The following is a 24,785-nucleotide window of genomic DNA, read 5'->3' on the forward strand; positions in this document are numbered from 1 at the left end:
TATTTTATATATTATATATTTTTCGTAGTTTCCTATATTCGGCATGAAACTCTTTGATTCCGATCTTTGAGTTTCTTATTCGGTTTTGAAACAATGTGGGATTTAATATCCCCTTAATTTAAATAATGATATGTATTATTATTTAAAGAAAGACAATGGCGAAAGGAATTCCTTCTCATTACTGTGACCGAGTACTTTAAACAGGAAAAATAAATATGCAAATCTTTTCAAAAGAATGTTTATCGACTTTTTATTACTAAGTAACTTAATAAATTCATAATTACATAAGATGTTTAGAAACACTTAATAATAATAAACAAAATCATAATAAATATAATTTGTATTACCAAACTAAATATGCAATACATTATTTAAAAAAAAAGAATGTATGGATACGCGTGGAGCTAGAGAAAAGTTAAATTCTTATTGCTGTCTTTTTCTCTTGGAAATGTTGCTACACTATAAGAGAAGAGTTCTATCACCACTCGTTTCCACATCAACGTTTTAAAATACCAAAGTACGTTTATATTTGCAATTCTAAATAACAAATAGATTACCGAGTAGAGCGACTTCGATCGGACTGCACTAAATGTAGAAAAGTCGATTTTACTGCACGTGTGATAAAGAAAAGAATAAAACCTTTCCAATGAACATTTTTGTTGATTTGTTCTCCTTCAATTTGTTTACTTAATTGATCAAAACAGTGCATTAAACATTTGTATTTAAGTAATTGACGATAGGTACATTCAATTTTTCATCATTAATATTAACATCATCTTTCTCCTCCGAAATAAATTAACATGGAATATTTCTTTCTCTTAAAATTACATTTATGCGCTTAATGTATGTGTTTGTTGGACCGTCAACAGAAAAAAAAACATCAGAACAAATGTCTTTAACAGCCTTCCTGGTGCGTAGATGATTGGGAAAAATTTCTGGAGACAAACGCGTCGAAATACTTCGTTCTGATGGTCGTTTTTGGATGTGAAGGTTACCCGAGGTACAGTTCCGGCAGGAATACATCTTTCCAACTGTCAACTGTGGTGGAGGCTGGGCAATAGGGGTGTCCTTTGGATGGGGCTTGGTCGATTTGGGCCATGTGGCCTTCACAAAACCATGACGTACCGTGGGTATCTTGAAATCCTAGACAATTCATGCTTCCAACGCTGTGGAATTATTTAGGCAGTGACACTTTTATGTTTCATTGCGACAATGCTTCATGCCGTACTCCAAGGTGTGTCCCAGACCGGTTTCCATAAAACTACCTTGAATAATCGGACTGGTAGGCTCATAATACAGACCTCAATCCTATCGAAAAAGCTTTGGAACGAATCAGAACGACGAATTCTCTCGATACCACAGCATTGTAATCAACGTCAGAAAAGGTGGTAGCTTTGAGCGAAGAATAAATATTCCTTACGATGTGTTTCTTTTCACCACAGTGAACAATAAAATTGCATGGCAGCGACATATGTACCTGTTTTTAATAATAATTATAAATAATACGTATGCGTTTGTTTCAACTCAATGACCAATCACACAAATTACTTTTCAGTTTCATTATTGTCATATAGTGTGCAAAAGAAACTGTATTTAATGAGAGCCAAAATAAACAAATGATGTTGGTCACGTAACAGTTCAGCACCTCATAATATGCCAACGGGAAGAATGGTTCAAAATGCTCATTGATGACTAAATTACGCTTGTGGAAAGTATGCCCTGTAGGATTGTAGCAGTCATCACAACAAAACGAAGTCCTACATATTATTAAGGTGGAGGTCATGGCTGCGTGGTCCTCACACTCTCTTGTTTGTTGACTTCTTGCCGACCTGCGTATACTACGAACCAGTAACATTCAATATTATTTGCATTGACCTCCTATCTCCCTTAAGGTGTCAAAAAATCCCTCATTTTAACACAATTCCTTAATGCTTAGAAATATTCTTCTCTAGAAACTGCTTTAAAAAAAAAATTACTCATCTGAAAGATATCTTGACTCTCGACAATATTACACGCACCGCAAAGATCATGCTATTCACTTATTCCCAAATCATGTGTTTTTTTTTCTTAAAACGGCATATGAACACTAAGTATAGCTTTGAAATTCCCATATGTCCAAAACATCCCTAAAACCATAAGACGAATGTCCAAATATTCAAACTGCGAAATTGTCTTCTATACAAACAACAAATTACAAACTTTATTACAATATTGAATGACAATAACTTAGACCAACATGCTGCTTTGCCATTATGTAATTTTGAAGTGCTGTTACATTTGTTCAGCCTTTTAATCCATCCAGTCCCACATAATTGAATACTTTCCGACCAAAAAGGAAAAATACTAACAAACACATACTAGAATAAACCAAATCATACTACTCGAAATTCCTGTATCAATAAAATACAATCTAAAGAAACCGTTGAAATCAAAAAGGTTATCATAATCGATTTTTAAGAACATCAGTCCAAACCACGTGGTTCTGAATTGCTAGCCATAAGAGCCACTCAATGTGCCATAAACACTCGATTTAGTATCCCCCTTTCCTTGCACTTCAACAAAAAATTACTTCTTTCTACTCTCAACCCGTCCCAATTCTTGAATGGTTTGTAAACGAAACAATTCACCTGATGACTTGCACAAGAGGCTGGTTCACAGTTAGCTTTTTGGTTTGCTCATCTGATGACGTTTTAAGGTAACGAAATGGCCTACACCTATTATTTTCGTTGCTGGCTTACTGTGTGTGTCACAGGATTTTTGTTTTCAGTTCTTTCAAAATGCAAAATTTACAAATTCATCTTTTCGGTTTTAATGTTTCCGTCATTAGTTTTAAAATTCTTTCATATTTTCATGCATTTTCTGCAGTTGTTTATGTCTTTTAGCCTTCTCATCGACCCGAATCGCAAAGAAAATTAAAATGAATTTTAATTAAAGTTAAAATTTATTTGAACTAAAGTTTAAAAAATTCTTGGATTTTAGTAAATTCTTAATAAGTCGTAAAGATTTTTTAATAATTTTTATAAGTGGAACTATCTTTTAGGAAAATAAAAGAAACTCAAGATAGATGTGAAAATAAGAAAATAATTTAGAAATAATAATTATAACATTTTATTAATATTAATATAAGTAGTCAAAAAATAAAATATTTACAGAAAAACAGAAAATAAATTAAATTACATAAATACACTTGAAATTTTTTTATTAAAATTTTAGAGTTTTTGATTTCATATTCACCAAATTAGAAATAATAGTCTTAACGTCTAATTCCGCACATACATCATTTTCAATAGCTATTAATGCCAAACTAACAAGCCTGTTTTGTGTCATACTTATATTTAAGTAGGTTTTAATCAATTTCAACTTGGAAAAGGAACGTTCACCGCTCACTACCCTAACAGGTAAGGTTAATAGTATTCTTAAAGCAATTGAAAAGATAAATTATTGGACATAATAAAATTAGGAATACCGAAAGGGTTTTGAATATTTAAATTATCATTTCGAAAAATATCCCGGAAAGCACATAACTCGTCATATAGTTCTATTGCATTTACGTCTATATTGTCGCCGTCCATCAAGAGAATCTGTAAATCCTCACAATTTTTTCGTAAATCTTCGTTATTAATTTGTAGTAATCTATACAATAAATTGAAATTATCATAATATGTTTTTAGTTGTTGAAAACGTTCTACTAACGAACACATTGCAACGTCTAGAAGTGTATAAAACACATTCACTCTAAATTTATCTTCTGGGGATTGTGGCGTTCCGTCATGATGCTCGTAGTCAAATTGTCGTGTCTTCTTTCGTCATCGAATTTCCGTACCAGTTATAAATTCTTGTTCTCCATTTACCTCTTCACTCAGTTTTTTTGCCGTTTTTAGAACGTCTTTAAAATTTGTATCTGATCGATACTCTTGAAAGAATATTTTTAAGTTTTCGATAGATTCTAAAGCAAGTGTAATGCTCATATTTTTATCTTGAAGCATTTTGCTCACAGGCTTAATTCTGTTAAGTAAATCATGCCAAATTATAAGAGAACAAATAAATTTGTAGTCCTTCATTTTAGCACATAATGTTTGTGCTTCATGCTGAGTTTTTGTATTAAAATTTTCATTATTTAAAATTTCAAAACGTGCATCGTAAATTTTCCCTAACTGATATCGTAGAGGGCGGATTGCATTAATTTTTCTTTCCCATCGCGTTTCTGATGGCTGTTTCAATGTTAAAGTTTTTACGAACTTAAAAAGGATTGCCCAACTTTGTAAGAGAATGAAAAGAAATTATATATTTCTTGAATAATTGCAAAGAAACTAATTTTATCTGCATTCACTTTGGCTGCATCGTTAATGATTAAATTTAGAGTATGAGCAGCACATGGCACGTTAAAAGCTCGAGGATTTTTGTTCAAAAGCAAATTTTGGAGCCCATATTTTTTCCCTTTTGTATTTGCCCCATTGTCATACCCTTGACCTTGCATGTCTTCAATGGGAATATTCCATTTTTCCAGTTGTTCCACTATTGTTGCACATAAACCACGTCCTGTGGAATCTGATATATCTGCAAAACCTAAAACGTTTTTCCTGATGTTGAAAATTCCATTGTCACAGGAAAGAAAGCGAATAATAATGGTCATGTGTTCTGTTTTACTTGCATCAGGTGTGTAGTCTAAAATTATGGAATAATATTTAGATTTTAGAACTGATAATAAAATTGTATCCCTATCATTAGACATATAAGGCATGCTCACAGAAGCTTCATTTCTGTGTGACCTGTTAAAGGCTGAGCCATGCATTTCTGTTTACGGATGTTGTCTGGTGAAGAATACAAAGTAACGTTGATTTCAGTATATAAGCAATATCCAGGAACATAAAAAGGAAAGCATGCATCTTACGCTAAAATGGAACATTCAATTCGTAAATCCTTGTTTCGATACAGACAAAATAAAAGTCAATCGTTCGTTAATATCTTTGCGAGTTGATATCAATAACTATTGGCTGGTTAAACTGAATCGACAATCATGCGCAGGACTTTGTAGTTAGATTTAAAGTTAAATCAGTATCAACAAAGCGTTAGATTTGAAAGACCTATGTTCGAATCCCTTCCCCCACTCTAGGACGCTACAAATTTCTATAATGGCATTTTTCATCTGAAGATAAGACAGTAGGTCTCATTATGAAGCGGGGTACGTTTTAACCTCTGAAACTCACAGTTTCATCCCTCGAAACAGGCTACTCCTGAGAGGAACACACGTAATTTATGAAAATTATTCGTTAGTCTTATAGCTTTGCGTGTTACAGTCGTAATTACAAACAACCAATCAATCCTCGGATAGAATTCCCTGCATGATATAGTGACTCATGGAGACATTTGTTTATTGTTTAATATTATCGTAATTTTAGTGTAATTCTTCCTCAACTGAAACTCACTTCACACAAACGTTGGTACATTTTAGCGTTATGTTTTATAACCAGTTAGTAAATCTTTTTATAATAAAGTTTATAAACTTGTATTGAATTTTGATGAATGAAAATGAATATTGAACAGTGACTTTACAGGAACTTGTAACTACACTCAGATCATTATATCCCGCTGTCGACTAAATTTTAAAAAATTTGTCTGAGCTCACAACAAAACAACTATTCTATTTTCATTTCCTCTAAAACCGATGTCGATGTTCCGGAATATATATATATATATATATATATATATTCTTTATATATATATATATATAAAGATATATATATATATCTTTATATATATATATATATATATATATATATATATATATATATATATATATATATATATATATATATATATATATATATATATATATAAAGAAAGACAATGAAACGGATTCCTTTGCATTATTTTCAGGAAGTACTCCAATAAGGAAGAATAAATATTTAGATATATTTGGAAGAATATATATATCGACTTTTTCATTTCTAAGAATCTGAACAAAATCATAATTAAATATGCTTTTATGAAACTCTTTTATAATAATAATAAACAAAATTTATATTATCAAACTAAATAAATCAATAAAAATGTAATCTTTAGATACGCGGGTATCTAAAGAAAAGTCATTATTCGTACTGAAATATTTTTCTCTTGGAAATGATCGCTTACTTATAATAAACATAACAAAAATTTGTTATACACTATAACCAATGAATTCTGTCACGACTTGCTTCAAATTACAAATCTGCATTTACGTTTGCAATTCTAAATAACAAAGAGATTAGAGAATAGGACGACATCGATCATACTGCACCAAACTGTAGTAAAGTCGATCTTTGAGTACGTCTGTTAAACAAAAGAATAAAAATATTCTTTCCACTGAACACGTGTGTTACTTTACGCTCGTTCCGTTTGTTTGTTTAATTGATCACAATAACCCATTAAACATTTTGTACCTATATTTGATTGTTGGCTTCATCATTAATATTGACGTCAGTTTCGTTTTCAGAAACAAAATCAGCATCGAATAGTTCTTTGCTGTATAATTAAATCTGCTTAGTATGCATGCTGCACAATCATGAATAAATATTTACTGATATGTATGTTCAAATCCAATAATTAAGAAAATGTCATCACATGTAATGCACGAAACATTCGACGTCACTTGACGATAAATTGCAAAATTGTGATGACCACTTATACCGTTATTCAGTCCGAAATCCAAGGCAAAATTGTTGGGATATATCAGGCACTGATAAATTAACCGCTGCGATAATGACACAAATAACATTTTCAAGTGTATCGGTTTGAAAATGATATCAAATGTTGCTAGATTATGTAAACTTAGAAACAAATGCTGAAACAGTAACAAGGATAATAATAATGTGTGTGTGTGTGTTTGCGTGCGTGCGTGTGTGTGTGTGTGTGTGTGTATTTCTTTACAGATAGTACTACCTGCATCTTCAACTCGCTCACGTTTGCAATTTCTCTAACCGACGCGAGAACAATTTGTGGTATTTGTTGCAAGCGAAAACCTAAAACAAATTGCTCATCTCGCAATCTTCCAGGTACACATTTGCTTCGTTTGGGCACCCAACAGGCACTCATTTTGGAAACATTTAATACAGAGTCGTACATTAGTTTTTTTCTCTTCTTCCATAAATCTTTTAACTTTTGCGACGAATACACATCATATACACACATTGCACTTTATAAAATCATGTACATTCAAATTATCCAATAATGATGTCTTTCCCTCCATTGCTCTTCACGCATTGGAGACATACCAAAATTAAACTTAATAAAATTAATAATTAAGTATTAAATATTAATAAAAGCAAAATTAATAATTAAATATTAAATATATTATTAAAATTAATAATTAAAATTAATAATTAAATATTAAACATTATTAAAAGTAATAATTAATAATTAAATATTAACTATTAATAAAATTATAATTAATAATTAAATAATAAATATATTATTAACATTAATAATTAATAATTAAATATTAATAAAATTATAATTAATAATTAAATATTAATAAAATTATAATTAATAATTAAATATTAAATATATTATTAACATTAATAATTAATAATTAAATATTAATAAAATTATAATTAATAATTAAATATTAATAAAATTATAATTAACGATTAAATATTAATAAAATTATAATTAATAATTAAATATTAAATATATTATTAAAATTAATAATTAATAATTAAATATTAAATATATTTTTAAAATTAATAATTAATAATTAAATATTAAATATATTATTAAAATTAATAATTAATAATTAAATATTAAATATATTATTAAAATTAATACTTAATATATAATATATTATTAAAATTAATAATTCATATTAAATATATTATTAAAATTAATAATTAAATATTAAATATATTATTAAAATTTATATTTTAACAAAAACTTACAAAGTTTACTTATAAAGTAATTAACTGAGTCAATAACACGCCCGAATAAAATAAAAACTACAATGAGTTAACCTAATATTATTAATTGAAATAGAGGAAAAAATGGCATCTTTCAGCTGAAGATAATGACAGTACACATAACAATACAATACCTCTTGGAGACAGCATTTCGTTAACGTCTGTCATTATATTTTAATTGTACAACATATTACAGTCATATTTTAATCGTCTTCACTAGACGATAGTGTTGAACGATATGGTCAAGAAGTGAGAGTTAAATAGGAAAGCACATTTCAGTAATTTACTTAGAACGTGTAGTCAAGTGAGAAATTAATGTGATATTAATCTCCGTGAAGATGAATTAATTTCAGCACTAATCGTTTAATTTCGTATGTTCATGAGCTGAAACTAAAGATGGCTAACGATATAATGCCATGAATTTAATTCAATGAATAAGTAAATAATGAAATTACCACATAGAATTTTTAGTGTTTTTGCAAGTACAATGTGATATTTGCTTTTTGAAAACGACATTTGCGTTTAAATGTCGTCTAGGACGCGAAGAACTTTTATAGAGGCTTTTCTACTGAAGTAAATGCTTTTTATGGCCACAGTAGGTGTAAGGTGTTTTTTTACAAACCTCATTACACACAAAAATAGCGAACCCGTGATGATTGTAATATATGCATTCAGCAGATATAACCTATTAGTTCATCATTATCACTTTTTATTTGGATTTCATCTCTCAAAATAAATACATGCTTACTACGGACGAAAAAAAAATAATTTTGGAATTGGTATAAAACTAATCACATTAAATTAAAAACAGAATGATTATGAAAGTTAAGATTACCAGACAGGTTCTCTGAAAGCCACCTAGTACCACAGATAATCACGATTAAAAAATTCTGTAACCAATATGTTACTTTCTCAGAGTTCGGTTTGTCACAGATTTATCAGTTTGTCCAAAATATCAACATAACGTAAGATATTCCTTTATTACTAACTATTATAACGGATTTTAATTTGAATCAAAACGGGAAGTTGTAACCAATACCCACAAGACATAAGACGTGGGAGTGATATCTGGCATGCTATGTTTAAAATCTCGATTAGTTTTCATTTTAAAATCCCATATCTTGGCATTTTCAATAACTATTCATCTGTTTTCCCCAGGGATTTTGCGAGTTGAGAATCTGTATTTCCTGGACAGGATCCAGTGCACAGCGTTTGCTACATTATCATGCTGCTGCTGTTTATATATGTATAGGCAATCTTGCGCGAAGAACTAATTAGATGGTGCACTGTCTCTTCTTTCTCTCAGCACGACATTGGCTATCGCTACAGATATTTCCAATCTTCGCCGTTTGTAGTGCTTGTTCTTCAGCAATAATATCAGACCTGCTTCTTTCTTGATGTTGTCTGGCTGAAGCCATTGAGAATATAAGCAACTCTCAATTTTGCCTTCAACATCTTTCAAATATTGATCATGGAATGTTTTCTTTCCCCAATCTTCTGATATTTTTGTCATTTCTTTCTCCTTGTACTGCTTCTTTTTTAAACTACTGCATTCACTACTTTTTCTTTGTAAGCTTCAATTAACGTATTTTCTCTGCTTTCTTTGATATAATCATTCAACGCTTGCTTTTTTATTCTGTTGCGTTCTTAATTGAAAAAACACGTCGTCAACTTTCCCTGGATGTCTACTGCAAAATTAATCCAGATCACCGCGTCGGATTCAAGTCATGATTCAGGGATATTAATTTTCTAGTTTTAAGATCAACTGCATCCCATTCGGCTTGTGTCCAGTCAGTTATGACTACTGTATATCTTATTATAGGGATGGCCCTTGTATTGATTGTCCAGAGAACTATGGAGAGTGTTTGAAAATTAGTCAAGGTCAAATCCATACAAATGTCTTCACTAAAGATTCGAACTGTATTCAACAGTGATTCAATTTCTCAGGATGATCCATATAGTTTAAGGACATCCATGTATAACAAATGAGATATTTTTCCTGATTACCTTGATGTTCGATATCCAAAGCTAGTCTTCTTTAGAATTAATATTAGAAAACTCATTGTTAGGATGAACAATAGAAGTGATAGTGATCACCTTGAAAATTTCCTGAGTTCATATTCACTTTACCCAGAATATCTCTAATGATTATTACCCGAGTGTTCCACATGGGCATGATAACCATTAAGAACTTTCTGATGTTTCTACTCAGTACAAAAATTTCTGGACATTTTCTAATACAACTATATGCATTGCTGGCCATCTCGGGGGTGCGATGGGTGCAACTCACCCGGGCCCCACGATCGAGTGGGCACCGTCGGTACGAATTTGCGGAAAGGTATTATATTTCGAATGTTTTTTTTTTTTTGTTTTCATGTGCGAAAATCATTTGCAGGTAACAGTTTTTACAATACGTTTATTTCGAATCCTTTAATTTTTACCTTTGAAAAATATTTTAGGGCCCAAAAAGATTTCTTGCACCCGGGCCCCTTTATAGAGAAGGCCGGCCTGACTATATGGCAAAGTGCTTTCTGGTAATCAATCCATGTCACATATATAATATTACGTTTTGATTTTTTCAAAATTATTTTGTCAATTAATAATTGGTCTTTTGTTCCTCTGGAATTTCTGTAAAATATCTTTTGTTTAGTAGGTGAATAGGCTGAAGTTGGTGCCTTGACCAGTATTGCTAATATTAATTGCTAGAAGTCCAGTGAATTTTAATCTCCGCTCATAGGGCATCTGAAATTGCATTTCAGATGCCCTATGTTGCTTACATATCCTACTCACAATTATAAAACAAAACTCTAGTGAATACTTGTGAAGAGCAACGTATATGATGCACTCACTAAAAATTAAATTATGCTCATTCTGTTTTTGACATTTGACACTAAGTGTTCGTAATTTTCACAAAGACAGAACCTCAAGGACATCAACCCCCAACTGGTCTATTTTTGAATCGTTTGGATGTAAGTGATACTCTACATCGATCTTCAGAAATCTATAATTGCGTGATACCCGAAAGATAATTACTCGGATTTTGATTGCATCATCTTTGTCAGTTTGCAGACCAATGTTACCGCTTCCGTTCATTATTATTATTTGTTCTGTATATACTCCCAGAAGCGAGTATTCTAGAATTTATTGATTAACCACTGTTCTATACAGAAAAAAAATCTATATTAAAACTTCATTCCTAAGTCAACAATTGGCTCGCGTGTTCCTACATGGCAAACGAATATCGAGAGAATATTTAATAATGATTAAAATGCGTCATAACCGATGCAATACAAAATGACACAAGATATTAATTGAACCTCTTTGCACAATTTGATATTTCTGCACGAAAACATATTTGTTATGACAACCGGCGAAGCTCATGTTTGCCTGTGAAAATAATAAAATAACTTTCTGAATATGCGCTATGACTAACAATCAAACTAGCAACACTTTCTCTTGAAAAATGTGAATATTTTGAATAAATGAAAAGATGCGAATGTTATTCATAAATGCGACCAACGTCTGTTAATTACAAAAGTTATTTCATTTCAAAATGTAACGTTTGGGGTAAAAAAGTTCTTTCTTTTTCTTCTTCATCTTCTTCTTATTATTTCTGCATTCAGTGAACAGAGTTCGCAGTCAAATAATAAGAAAAAAAAGAAAAGACTAATGAAATCATTAACTGGAAATAAGTCGAATTAGACCTAATCCAAAAGCCTGGGACTCGGCTGGATCCTCATAGAGAGTGCGATTATTATTATTATTATTATTTAAAAATAAATAATAACCGACTGGTGTCATCCTCAGATAAGCTAACATATAAGCTTCGAGGATGAAAGCAGAGAAATTAGTTCTCATCCAAGATGTATCATATGTAACCAAATGCATGTAATGTACGTATCACATGTAAACCAATGTATGTAATAACTGTAACATAAGTGTGCAATATAGAGTGGTTATATCCATTGGTATTGTATATATAGCGTGTAATATTGCAAAGAAACATCTGTAATAATCATCATTATGAATATTATAATAATTTACGTTGTAAACAGTTATTGTTATTATTATTATTTTAAAAAAAAACTTTATGTACAAGAAAGTATTTGTTATGAATAATTGTGTTCATATAATGTATGTAATTTATCTGAGAAATAATAAAAATGTTAAAAAAATATTATTATTATTATGATTATTATTATTGCTACTTGGTTCACACAATCGAAACACAGTCAACACATCAGATATTATTCACAGCAGTCTGACTGCAAACAAATCTTTCAGTTCACATTCAACACGACAATTTCTGTTATTGGTATCCTTGTATCAATTTCTGAAACTTTCTAATTGAAAAAATCTGGGATCATGTTGGTCATGATCATTTTGTACTTTTCATGTTCTTTACCGGCGATATTATCATTGGGTGTTACAATGTCAATAAGTTAAGCTCTCTAATGTTTAATAATCATTTTGCCACGTTGTGGGAAGAAAGGAAACCTTACTTATTTTACGTACTTACCAAAGAATTCTCTTTGGTGCTTGATCATGGAGTTATTTCTAACCAGTTTGACCATTTAGCTACAGAAACTGATCACATATTCTACAACTTTATCTTTATGAACTCCGTATTTTCTTGATTTTGTTAACTTTCGCTTTAATTGTTTCAGTTCCTAATGCCAGTCCTTTTGAGGGGGACTACCAATAAACCTTCACTATATGTGTGTCTGTGTGTGCGTGCGTGTGTGTGTGTGTGTGTGCGTGCGTGTGTGTGTGTGTGTGTGTGTGTGTGTGTGTGTGTGTGTGTGTGTGTGTGTGTGTGTGTGTGTGTGTGTGTGTGTGTGTGTGTGTGTGTGTGTGTGTGTGTGTGCGTGCGTGCGTGCGTGCGTGTGTGTGTTTGATTGTGGGAGGCCATACTAGGGCCAGACTGAGAGTCAATCCTCCTAAGGCTAGAAGAACATCAGAGAGACATTTCATATAATAGAGTCAGAGCAAGCGCACTCTCAAGTCAGGTCTTATTTCAGTTTACAAAAACGATGAAGGCCGCCATCACAGAGTAGATTGGGATGCAATATCCAACGTTTATATTTGTCAATGAAGTGGAACGGCGCATAGTTGAGTACAAAGAAATTGTCCTAGACTCGTCTCATATCAACAGCAATCTTAGTTATATTCAACCTGACTCTCATAGTTCTGCCTTCAGGTACTGGCCTACGCGTGATCTCATACGCTCGTATTTGCACAACAATAGAACTACAGAACGGACTATAACGACAATTCAAACTTACCTTCAGTTCACAAGTCTGTTATTATAATAACACTGTGTTTGTATTGTTTTTATATGTTTTTTAATTTGATTTAAGGATTACCACACATGAAGAAGTCATTTTTGACAAAACATTTTGTGTGCTATATTAAATTAACTTGTTTTTTTTTCTCGGTTTCAGTCAGTCAAAAAAAGATGAATATATATATCTTAAAGATACCAAGAAATTTTATAAACTTGGCTTTAATCCTTTTTCTCTAGTAAGCAAATAGGCAAGCAAGCCAAGTTTTCCCCTCAAGTAGTTTTAGGTCTGAGGCAACTCGTGGTAAAGGTGGCATAAGCTCTGATCCTTGCCAAAGTATCCCATAATACAATGCCACATCCTTACCGACATGAAAAATGCTATTTTTTTATGACAAGGGTCAATACCCGGACGGTAAAGGATTAAAACAAAGTTTATAAAATTTCTTGGTATCTTTAACGTATTGTAGACCGTTGGTAAAAAGCTTTCTACATATTTTTCTCATCCTGAGAGAAAGCACCTTATGCAACTCGTATAGGTAAATATAAGTTCTGCATTACTTCGATCATGGTATCACCACCTCTAGGTGCGATCCCACTAACGAGACCTCAATAAAGGTCGAAACTGGTTTGGGTAGTGACCCTTCTCATAATACATAGCATTATACATGTACGTAATGATATATGCTTCGTATTATGGGATACTTAGGCAAGTGATCCGCCATTTTTACCACTAGTTGCCTCAGATCTGAAATTACTTCAGGCTCAAACTTGGCTTACTTGCTTGCTTACTTGGGAAAAAATGATTTAAAAAGTTTATAAAATTTCTAGGTATCTTTATTCTCTCGCGTCTCCTCAAATCCTCTCTAAAGGCTGATTTAAATAGATTGTGTTTCAAGATTTCGTTTCATCGTTTCATGTTAAAAGCATACACAACAGAACTAGATTGAATTACAGCTTATTGTATTAATTTGTACTGAATGAGATGCTGTGATTATCGGTCATAAAATGTTTCGATATTATTACATAGTCGATTTTTTTATCTTCAGATTTCCTAGTCGACAAGATAAGATTAACTTCAAACACCCATATTTTGGAGAGGAAAGCCATTTGGTCCGTTCAGGAGACTATCCAACTGATATATACGATTGAGGAGCTATTAAAAAGTATCAAAGTTGGAAATGAATTTGTGCCGTGGTAACTATCTGTCTCAATTCCATGATTTCATTTTCAGTAACATTGTAAGGGCAGAAAGCAGAAAATGATATTCGATTTTGGGATAGAATTATCTGGACAACTGCGACTGCAATTCTACTTTTAGCGATCTAACATGTTTTGCCATAATAAAATGCATGAAGCATCTACCATTTACTGCAACTTGCTTATTTAGGTTCAGTTTAATTAAATGCACCGTTCGTTTGTTACAGGAATTGATTACATTATAACGATAAAATGCTGAAGTCTTGCGTGATGACTTTCCTACTTAAGAAACCAGCTGACAACATATTTCATGATAGGAGGCCATATTCAATTCACTCGTGATTGTTTTTGTTTTTTTCAAACCACGTGGTTACACAATAAATTATCATGTGAAATAACAGGCGAATTTCAGCTCTGAGTTATAATGTTGTTGACACCGTGGAAACAATTGTACTCGATGAATAAATTTCTAATAATGAAGTCTTGCAATCCACGATGCCAAATTCTCTCTTTCGGAGATCAAACGCCGGTGAGGTTATCGTTATCAGTGCTAATGTAAGTGAAAAACATATGGATAACAAGTGGGCAAGCTGGAAGATGCTGTCTTTGGGATTATACTTCTGTGCAAATTACGTGAATCTGAATTCAAATATTTCAAATCATTGTAGAAGAAGAACGATTTCGTATTAAGTGTGCGTGGTATTCTTTTCTTCTTACATTATATGGATCGTAGTTTGAAACTTCAGAGCGCTGGTACAAGGAAATGATATGGCGTATTCTAGATGTTACTGTATTCTGCACAATCTCTATTTTCTACAGGAAACACACAGCATTTAAGACGCTTCTACCAACCTTTCCTACATGCCAGTTATCAGTATGTTGAGAAATAAGTATTCTAACAAAGAGAACCATTTCTCTTGTAATCAATTCCTGGATCTGTTTTTTGGTGATTTTGTCTTTCGTCTTCGGATACTTTGTATTATTTTTTCTATTGCGAAGTCCACTAATAACGATTAAAATAGCATTGTTTTTACTGAATTTATCCTGCATATATTTGTTTTTGGGTCAGCTATTATACAGTGATCAAGGTAAAGCATCATATTATCGATGTTATTCAAGCCATGCAAAAACTGCGTGTTCACAAAATAACGATATCTGCAGAAGATGTTGCTTCTGTGAAATGGGGTTATATGCGTGTTGTGCAGCTCATTGCTGATACAGATAATATCTTCTCTTTCATGATCTTACTATGGTATGCTCTTAATATATTTGTCAACTGTTTCAATATCACTACAGTTCTAATCAGCATGCAAAAAATCGATATGCATTATGTTCGCTTTTCTGTACTGAATATATCATCTTTGTGGGTAATATTCTTAATGACGTCTTATATTGCATCGACCGTGAACGATCTCAAAAATCCTTTTCTTCTAGACCTTGGGAAATTGATGAAGAAGTACCCACAAATGAAATGCAGGCTCAGCTAGACTCGCAAACCATATTAAGTCTCTTGCAAGTGATGCCATGGTATTTTACAGTGAATGGTTTCTTCGCTATTAACAAGAGTTTGATATTGACTGCCGTAAGTGCTATAATCACTTACAGCATTCTGGTTGCTCAAATGAATCCCAGGGCAGCAGATGCACCAAAGTTCTAGAGCCATACAATAAACATATTTGGTTTAAACTTGTAGTTCTCCAATACGCTGATGTCGATTAAGGTTTTCACAGATACTTAACAGCACTTCGAAACACCTGCATGTAGCATGAAAATATGCATGTTTATAAAGTACATACATTCCCTACAACCAGAAATAGTACGACTGCAATATCAACCATTAAATTTGTAATGTTCGATAATAAACACTTACAACGGTATATATTGACACAAAAATCTTAATCTTATTAACTCTATTAGGACATTAATTAAGATATTATATAGTGAAAGTATAATTTGTTAGTATGAAACGGAAAGTTTTTAAAACGGAAAGGTAACTTATTTTATTTTATTGTTATTTGAAGTATCTGTTCACGATATTATTGCGAACGAGTGGCGCGAAATGAAATCAAGCTAAATATTGAGTTGTTTTGGAATATACAAGTGCATCTGGTTGATATAGCTTATAAGAAAAAAGTGAATTTCATATTGTTTATATATGTATATTCATTCATCACCATTCTTGTCTAAAATGCAGAGCATTTTAATAACTTTTTGTATTGTTTATTCATTTGCTTTTAAATAAGAATTGCAGACTCACTCTAGTTTAATCATAGAAGCTGGAAGAGAAAATTATGTACACATCAAATCCAAATAAATACTTTACTAGCTGAAATTAATTATTTACAAGCCGACGTTCTTCTAGCTTAAGTATCATCCAAGGCAATTCAACACTTCATTCAAGGCAACAACCCAAAGTGAACTGGATAACAAGGACAGTCACGTGAATGGAAGACGACAGTGGTATAAAAGTTCGCCCACCGATTTGAGGTCCCTCTGCACTTCTGCGCATCTCAGAAAAAGAAGAATCCATTCCGATAATAGGGTAATCAGTCCGTATAGTGGGATGAGTTGCTTATTATTACTGGTCGGAAAATTAACTTCTCTTTTATGATTATTGTAGTTAACTATGTTGCTTGCATAACAGTTGGAAAATTTTACCTATAAAGCACGTGATTTCGCGTGTTTGCGACCAATTCGGTCGTCCTTCATTTTTTTCACCCCTTCAGCATGAATCGACTATTCTTGGAAAGACGCGAAGCAGGGACCTGGAAACGGTGGGCGAACTATATAATGGGTAGATAGGGCGGTGCGCCAAAATCTCTGTTAAACTGTGTCGCTTTTTTGCGATACTTAGTAACAGTCTAGCAGATTTAACCCGAAATTTGTGAAGTAGCATGGCTTTCTTCTATCCTATAAAGTGGTCATTTTAAACATGCGTTAGCGATAGTCCGCTTTTTTGTTCACCATTTCAGATGTATATTCTTTTCTTTTTTCCTGACAAAAGTCGTTCGTCTTATCTGCCCGAAATGTTCGGATCCAAATGGGCACGATACGCTATTACCTCCTTGGAACGAGAAAGAGCCAGGAGATATGATTTCTCAAAGATAGATGAATACTTTGTTTAGAGGTTTGTCCACTGTTCTCATTGCGTCATTTCATGAGGGACCAAAGTTTATCTGTTGTGCTTCTGATGTAGGGTAGCGATTCTCAGCCCTGTGCCCGCAGGCGCTTTTGCGCCCCTACTCTCAATTATTAAATAAGGAAAAAATAAATCTAAAACTTATTGTCTCCTAGTAATAATATTTATTGAAATCATAAAATAACGTTAACATTTATGTCATATAACGAACATCTGATTTCTTCTGTCTTTGAGTGCGAGTGTTAACAGTGCAAATTTTGTGCGTATATTTCATGCATTTAGCCTGCTACTGGCAACCGTGCTGTTGAGGGATATGCCACCACTTCACCGGTGTTGTCGGCACACTTTGACCATACTTTGTTTTATCGTGTTTAAAAATTTTGCCCCAAAATGTGTTCGCTCTTTTAAGGTTTTTTGCCTTAACGAAGCAAATTGAGTCTCCGAGGAAAGTGTTTTCCAGCACGGCGCAGTGAGGGACTTTGTCGGTGAATGCTTTTCTTCGGAATATGAGCGGTTCTGCTCGGTGATGCTCTTGTGTTGAATGCCATCACTGAGTGCAGCCAACGCTGAGATGGACGGTGTTTCGCCCACAATTCAGTGGCCAAGTGATCGTCCGAATTTTTAGAGACAGTTTTACTTATTCATAAGGCTGAAAGCGGTCTGAGTAGTTACCACCATCATAATGTAATAACAGCATACATTTCCGAGGAAATGTGTTTTAATTTATGGAAAATACCAAAAATAGCGATTAGAACTTTACCACCTTTGCTGCGAGTTGCCCGAATTTGTACTACGTACTTGGACTACTTGCATTAGCTCACGCTAGTAGTCGCCGATACTTTTATAATTTATTTACTATATTCGGCACGAAACTCTCTGATTCCAATCTTTGAGTTTCTTATTCAGTTTTGAAACAATGTGGGATTAATATCCCCTTAATTTAAATAATGTTTATATCGCCAAAATGAAGCCTATTCGCTCTTTATATTTAAGTTCTATAATAAATGTTGTCAGCGCAGTTAGCCTGGTAGTTATGCGCTTAGCAACCATATGCCTGGGGCAGGAGTGTCCTAGGTTCGATTCCCGTCGACAACGTGCGCGGCTTAAGAATCTTCCTCAGACATAGTAGCCAAATTAGCGAACATGAGCGTGGACAGCAGAGATTTTTCCGACAGTTTATCTGGGATTTTTCTGCCCACAAACAGGCAAGCCAGTCCCGTTAACACAGAGGATACAGCCATAGGATATAGTACAGCAAGTAAGGTAGTAACGGGAAGCCACTTTGCTGAAGTCATTTCCCCAGATGGTGGCATGTATATAGCTTCCCCTAAACAGCCGAAAGGCTATAACCACGACAATAAATGTTACATGTGTATATTTATCCAATTTCATCTTTAATTAATTCGTTAATTTTTATCATTTGATATGAAGAGCAAGCATAAATATTCACAGAAAAAAATATTGTGCCCGCCACTCTCTTCCCAATCTCGACTGCGCCGGTGACCACAACCAAGTTAAGAACACCTGATGTAGGGTAACTATTTAGTTATGTGTAGTACTAGAAACTTTTTTTTTGCCTGGAAGAGGGGTGGGGGATTTCCTTTTCTTTATAAAGAGTCTGGTGAGGTTTTCTTTTTGTTGTTGTTGTTGTTACATTCATTAGTTGGAATAATGTAAATAGGGCCTGTTTTAAGTGCAGTACAGGTCCTGAGGACGATATTTCATCTGCCCTAGACCCTAAACCTTTGAAAATGTCACGTTTCTGAGAAAGACAGTTGTCTGAAATGATATGTAAGTATCCGCCAGATTATGCGAGCTAAGGTAAACTGAACACATGATCCATCAGCTTGGTTTCTAATTAAAGTATCAAAGAAAGTAAGAGTTTCTTCGCTTTCCTCTACTACAGTGAAATTAATTCGGATAGTACGAGTGGATGCGCTAACCAATCGGCCTGGTTGACCGTGTGGTTAGCGTATCCGCTCTCGAGCCAAATCCCATTTGGGGTCGGATCCAGCCAAGGGCGATGTTTATGATTGTCCTACTAATCAGTTATCATATATCCTGCTGTGACCTGTGTCTTGACGCAGTATAACCTTGTCTTTGCACCATAAACATTCTATATATATATATTATATATATATCCCCTCCCAAAATAGCAAACCAGTTGAACAGAATAACATCGTACATGAAGAAACTGAAAGCATACGAAAAAGTAAACCAAAAATTCTCTACTCATCACGAACTTCAGAGGAAAGAAAATCTCGAACTGGAAAAGAAAGCACTCATGTCCCTCTTGAACGCCTGCCAAGTTAAGAGATCCAAGGCTCTCATACGAAGTCTCACAGCGCGAAAACACGGATCCTCCCAAGAGAAATGCAAGGTCGAACTAATTAAAAGCAATCCCAAGACCCAGCAAACCACAATCACCAACCCAGCCTCCCACTAATTCAAAACCTCACCCTATAGAAGAAATTACTCAAAATGGGCTTTCGTCACCTGCAGCCAGCCAAGGAGAAACAAAGTTCCCAGACGATGAGGAAACTGTACTACCGCATGACGACCTAGAAGAAGATGAAGCTTAGGACAAACTTCTCCACACTGAGGGTCCCCTAACCATCAAGCAGCTGTCATCCTTCATACAGAAAGTGCGAGGTTCTCCTCACAAACTAACTATAGCCCTTAAATAAACCACAAGATTCCCGGAACTAATATCTCAACTTCAGGACCTACACTCGAAACTGAAATGTAAAATGAGCAGAGCAGAGGTTAACAGGAGTAAGCGAATCTACTACCTAATTAATGGGCTACAAACACAGTACCAGGAACAATATTAGATTAAACTTACAATCAAACTTTCATAAGTCTATAAGCCTTTTCTCTCTCTCAATGCAAGAGGATGTGCCACTGCTCTGCGCAACAGAATAGTCTGACCAGGTACAAAAATATCATATAGACCTAATACTTCTGCAAGAAAGTATTAGGTCTATATGATCCAGAAGATGGACTGAGTGGCCTTATGAATTACAGCATTCTGCAACCCAACAACATCATGGAGCAGCATGTGGCTTAGGTGTGCATCATCGATCGACCTACAAACTAAAAGTGATTGCTAATTTACTAGGATATGCCTTGTATGATCAGATAATAGCACTCAATTATAATACCCTGCATCTGTTCAGCATCTATATACCAGAGTAGGATGCTCTAAAATCACATATCCTGGATTTCGTTCAAAACCATCTTTCCTCTATAGACCAAGAACATGTCATAATAGCGGATGACTTTAAGTGCACTCTTGGCCAAGAAAAAGACAAGACTTCAATGTGCTGAACATCGCAGCCAATTTATAAACAAATTTCAAACACTGGTAAACGATAATGAACTCATCCGCGTCTTTCGGCACAAACATCCTGATAAGAAATCCTACACATGGAGGTCAGCAATCACAGCGACAAATATGCCACTCTACCAAGCACGACTGGACAGATACTACATTTCCAAACACACGTTGCCTCTAGTTAGAAACATCTCACACATTCCTTTCTACATTTCAGATCATTGCATCGTCAAGCTGCAACTTTCATTATCTTTGGAAGCATCCAAATCAGGAAATGGTTATTGGATCATAAACAATACTCTCCTGGATGATCCAGCTTATAAATTAAACACTCAGGCTTTAATAACCAACTTCACGCACACTAAAGTGGATACAGAAAAAGAAAACTTGGTGGCCCCACTTAAAATCACGAATAAAACCCTCTACGCAGATCTACAGTCATCAGAAAAATCAACAGAGAAACATTAGAATCCGACAGCTTGAAGAACAGCTCAATTATCTCCCAGATGAAAGGCCTGAACATCATTCTGCCTTCCAAGCCATTCAGAGACAGGCAGATTTATCGGCAAAATTTGCGTTACTTAGATCGCGGCATACACAAATAATTCTTTCAAACGGACCCACAAATTATGTTTTCACTTTGGAAAAAAATGCCAATCAGCAAATTCCATCTCTGCTACCAGACTTCAAGATGACAGCATCACAGAAGATCCAAGTAAAATCACCTCTGAAATTGTACCATACTACAAAAATGCATACAGCACTGCAGGATCATCCCATCATGCCATTCACGAAATACTGAAGGAAACAAAAAAAAATCTCTGCAACAGATCGGAACCACTTAGGAAACAAAATCACGATAGATGAACTGAAAAGCGCATGCAGATCCTTACCAAAGAACAAATCTCCTGGCCTTAATGGTCTCACGTCAGAGCTTTTCCAAGTCTTCTGGAATCAACTGGTACCACTTCTCCTCACAACACTGCAAGAAGACTACATCAATGGCCTCCCACAATGCGTCACGACCTCAGTAGCCCGATTGATACCAAAGAAGGGAGACCACACCGATATAAGAAACAAGCGTCCAATCTCCCTAATTAATTCCGATTGAAAAATCATTTTCAAAGTTATAGCCAATCGAATAAAGCCAACACTGCCTGAAGTTATTAGCCAACATCACACTTACTCTGTCCCAGGAAGATCAATACATGATAATCTCCATTTAGTAAGAGATCTCATCCACATCGCAAACAGCCAACATGAAAACCTAGCAGTCGTCATCCTTGATCAGGAGAAGGCTTTCGACAGGGAAGAGCAGGAGTACCTTTATGAAGTACTAAACGCATTTGGCTATGTTCCTCTCATCACTGAAACACTACAATGCATTGCAGAGATGCACACTTCTGTTTAAAAATCAACAACAGGCTCACTCGCACTTTGTCATGCTCTTGCGGGATCAAGCAAGGATGTCCCCTCTCTGTTCAATTTCACACACTTTCCATAGAATCCTCCTTAACACGAGTACACGACACCATCATCTCCAAACGAACCAGCATGATAGAGCCTAATCAAAAAATTACCCTATCAGCATATGCCGATGACGTCACTGTAATAGTCCGTAATGAAGAAGAAATGACAGTAACCGAGGAAGCACACAGACTATATGCACAAGCCTCAGGGGCCAAATTAAATTCTGCAAAACCCATGGGCATGTGCTCTGGCAGATTGAAGTCCAGAAATGATTCTCCGATCGAATTTACCTGGTCAAGTGAAGGACAAAGATACTTAGGTGTGCACCTTGGCAACACCAAAATATATAACACGATGAACTGGACACAGATGCATAACCCTTTTAAACACTGCTATGTAAATGGAACAGCGTTCGTTCCATGTCTTCACTTAGAGGAAGAGTACTAATAGTTAACCAGATGGCTGCAAGTGTCTTATGGCATACCCTCAAAGTACTCACACCTCCTGAAGAATTTCTCTACCGCATTCAAAAGCAAATGAAACGTTTCCGGCAGAAAAAAAAACTCACTGGACTGTATATATATAGATTGATTGATTGATAGATATAGATGGAAAGATTTGGTTTTATTATTATTTATTTAAGTAGTTAAAATATACATTATAAGATAGGTAACAAAAGGGCTGTTTACATATTATAAGTATATAAGTATATATATTACAGAAAAAGAAAGATTTCCCTTTCGGATATGCAATAAAGAAATCGACATTAGAGTTCAGTTTCACTCTTAGTTATCTTTTAAATGTAGTGTATTGTCGTCGTCAATCCAGAAAAGGATCCCTGTTGGATTCTCTCCTCTATGAATTTCGCGACAGTTCTTGTTTCTTTGTAGGAATCAAGTTCCAGTGAAAGTCTGCTCTTTAATTTCCGACGGATGATATACATGAGGGTTAGTGTCGATTCGGTAATGGATCGGTGCTGGTTATTTCTTGTGTGTTTTAGGTAGAAGCTGCAGATGACAGCCTTAGCGCATATGAAGAGGAATTTGCATACTCTATGTCTGATTTCTGCTGTATGGATTAAAATTCAATAGTCTTCTTGGCTATGTGCGTAGTTGCAGGTGCTAGAGGCAGTATTCAGGACATAGGTGATCATCGCTTTGTTGGCGGGACAGGTATGTTCCGAGGTATCTGAAACGTCACAGAATAGACGCAGATCCGTTTCTCTGAGCAAAAATTTGAAGAGCTTATCAGGAGTTAGCAAGATGTTATGCCATAGCCTCCACTGTATGCCGGAATCCGGTTTGGCACACTTCGATTTATATGAAAGATCCCACTGAAAACCGAGCAGCGTGTGAAGCCTTGTAGATGAAAGGGTTATTATCAGTATTATTATATGTTCTGTATATACACCTATGAACAAATATTCAAGAATTTATAGATTAACCACTGTTCTAAAGAGAAGAAAAATGTATATATTAAAACTTCATTCCTAAGTCAAGAATTAAACAAATGGATCGCGTGTTCCTGCATGGCAAATGAATAACGAATACCGTTCGTTGTTATATTTGAACAAATAGAATATCTAATAATGATTAAAATGAGTCATAACCGACGCAGTACAAAATAACACAAGATATTAATTGAATCGCCTTGCACAGTTTGATATCTCTGCATGAAAACATATTTGTTATGAGCACTTGCGAAGCTCATGTTTGCCTGTGAAAATAATAAAATAAGTTTCTGAATATGCGCTGTGTCCAACAATCAAGCTAGTAACAATTTCTCTTGAAAAACTTGAATATTTTGAATGAACGAAATGCGAATGTTATTCATAAATGCGACCAACGTCGGTTTATTACAAAACTTATTTCATTTCAAAATCTAACATTTGGGATAAGATTAGTTCTTTCTTTTTTATTATTCTTGTTATTATTACTATTTCCACATTCAGTAAACAGAGTTCGCATTCAAATAATAAGAAAAAAAAAGGAAAAGCTTAATGAAATCGTTAACTAGAAATAAGTCGAGTTCGGCCTAATCCAAAAGCCGGGGACTCAGTAAACAGTGCGATTATTATTATTATTATTACTTTGTTCACACAATCGAAACACAGTCAACACATCAGATATCATTCATTGCAGGTTGACTGCATACAAATCTTTCAGTTCACATTCTACACGACAATCTGAGCATCATCTCTCAGATGGCTCCACAGCAATGTTTTATTTTTTCCCTTTCAGTTAGAAATTTTGTGTTATTGGTATCCTTGTAGCAATTTCTGAAGCTTTCTAACTGGAAAAATCTGGGATCATGTTGTGAATGATCATTTTGTACTTTTCATGTTCTTTTACCGGCAATATTAGCATTGGGTGTTACAAGGTCAATAAGTTAAGCTCCCTAATGTTTAATAATCATTTTGCCACG

The sequence above is a fragment of the Typopeltis vanoorti genome, chromosome 17 (genome assembly GCF_054136105.1).
Source record: "Typopeltis vanoorti isolate ZY-2024b chromosome 17, IOZ_Tvanoo_1.0, whole genome shotgun sequence".
NCBI classification, from domain to species: Eukaryota; Metazoa; Arthropoda; class Arachnida; order Uropygi; family Thelyphonidae; genus Typopeltis; species Typopeltis vanoorti.